We start from the raw sequence: 2,214 nt of genomic DNA, 5'->3' as shown, positions 1-2,214 counted from the left end.
CATTGTCGCAATGAAATAACATTCCAATGATGAGCAGATTCCTGTCCATTCAGTTTGTTTTTGGTTCACTTGCAAAGTGATCCCATTCATTCCAGCCCCTTGCCATTCCTCCCCTTGTGCTGTAAATTATTTTCCTTTCCATATTGATAAAAAACCATGCTTGAAAGCTGTCACTAAACACTTCAATGTTGCAGAGTGTTCTGCAGGTGTAGAGTTTGAAGGTAGAACATTTGTAAGAGATCATGATATCTATGGTCAAAATCCAGGAGCTCCCTGAGTAACTTGCTTACACAATAAGGAAATACTGTGGGTGCTGGGTTTCTGCTTTTATTAAATTAATTTTAATCATGGAAAATGTAAATTACAAAACATGCTCAACAATCTTGCCCCTGCTGTGGGGGTATAGCTCAGTGGTAGAGCATTTGACTGCAGATCACGAGGTCCCTGGTTCAAATCCAGGTGCCCCCTTAACTATGTGCTTTTTCCTTTGATAAAGGAATGAGTGAGGAATTTATGAAGCATTCCAAAGAAGAATCATTGAACCATAAACATTAACTCTGCTTCCTCTCCACAGATGTGCAATGCTTATTATAACAATTTCTGTCCTTGTCAGGAATGCAGCATTGCTGAAAAGCTTCACATCTGTTCTATTGATGTTTATCTTATTCAGCAGAACTGCCTAATTCATCTCAGTCCCTAGCTCCGTACCCAAAGCCAAGGAAATGATTGCATTTTAATTAATAAGGTAATAAGGACTGGGAGAAGCAATAAGCAATTGCAATACAATGCAATGCGATAAAATACAGCACAGGAGCAGGCTCTTTAGCCAACCAAGCTGCACTGATTCACACTCCTTAGGAAGACCCACTACTTATTGACCATTTGTGGTATCTATCCCAGTGTTCACCTCCCACTTATATGTCTATCGGGATAGGCCTTAAACGTTGCTAAGGCGCCTGCTTTCACCACCTCTACTGGCAGCGCATTCCAGGCACCCACTATTCTCTGTGTGAAAATTTTGCCCGCACTTCTCCCTTAAACTTTCACCCTCTCACCTTGAACCTCTTGTAGTTGCCCTTCTCACTCTGGGAAAAAGCTTCTGACTATCCACTCTATCTATGCCTCTTATAATTTTGTAGACTACAATCAGGTCACCCCTCAGCCTCTGTCTTTGCAGTGAAAACAATCCGAGTTTATCCAACTTCTCCTCAAACCTGAAAGCCTCCAGACCAGGCAACATCTTGGTTAACCTTATAGAACATAGAGCAGTATGTCCCCAGTATGTTCAGAACACGATGTTGTGCCGGCCTATTATCCTACTGAGATCAAACTACCCTGCATATCTTACATTTTACTATCATCCATGTGCCTATGTGAGAGTCGCTTAAATGTCCCTAATGATTCTGATTCCACTACCACTGCCGGAAGTGCATTCCACGCACCCACCACTCTCTGTGTAAAGAACCTACCTCTGACATCTCCCCTATACCTTCCTCCAATCATCTTAAAATTCTGCCCCCTCGTAATTGTCATTTCTGCCCTGGGAAAAAGTCTCTGGCTATCCACTGTACCTATACCTCTCATCATCTTGTACACCTCTATCCTGCCACCTCTCATCCTTCTTCACTGCAATGAGAAAAGCCCTAGCTCCCTCAAGTTTTCCTCATAAGACCTGCCCTCCAGTTCAGTCTGTATCCTGGTAAATCTCCTCTGCACGTTGTCTAAAGATTCCAGAACTGAACACAATATTCCAAGTATGGTCTAACCTGGGTTTTATAGATCTGCAGCATAACCTCACGGCTCTTAAACTCAATTCCCCTGCCAATGAAAGCCAACACACCATACATCTTCTTAACAACCCTATCAACTTGGGTCGCAACTTTGAGGGATCTATAGACATGGATCCCAAGATCCCTTTGTTTCTCCACACTGCCCAGAATCCTGCCATTAACCCTGTATTCTGCATTCAAATTTGACCTTTCAAAATGAATCATTTCACACTTTTCCATTTGAATTCCATCTGCCACTTCTTTGCCCAGCTCTGCATCCTGTCAATGTCCCATTACAACCTACAACAGCCCTTCATGTTGTCCACAACTCCACCAACCTTTGTGTCATCAGCAACCTTTCTAACCCACCCTTCCACTTCCTCATCCAATTCATTTATAAAGATCGCAAAGAGCAGAGATCCCAGAACGGATCCCTGCGGAACAC

General features: G+C 42.9%; 1 non-coding gene across 1 annotated transcript; it reads left to right on the top strand.

Moving 5' to 3' along the window:
- Positions 1 to 396: 396 nt before the first annotated feature.
- Positions 397 to 468, top strand: trnac-gca. Its single transcript has one exon. It is a non-coding gene; the product is annotated as a tRNA-Cys (tRNA).
- Positions 469 to 2,214: the final 1,746 nt, after the last annotated feature.

The sequence above is a fragment of the Rhincodon typus genome, chromosome 7, assembly GCF_021869965.1.
Source record: "Rhincodon typus isolate 14 chromosome 7, sRhiTyp1.1, whole genome shotgun sequence".
Classification (NCBI taxonomy): Eukaryota; Metazoa; Chordata; class Chondrichthyes; order Orectolobiformes; family Rhincodontidae; genus Rhincodon; species Rhincodon typus.
The sequence above is the reverse complement of the archived record's forward strand: the minus strand, read 5'-3'. Positions and strand labels throughout refer to the sequence as shown.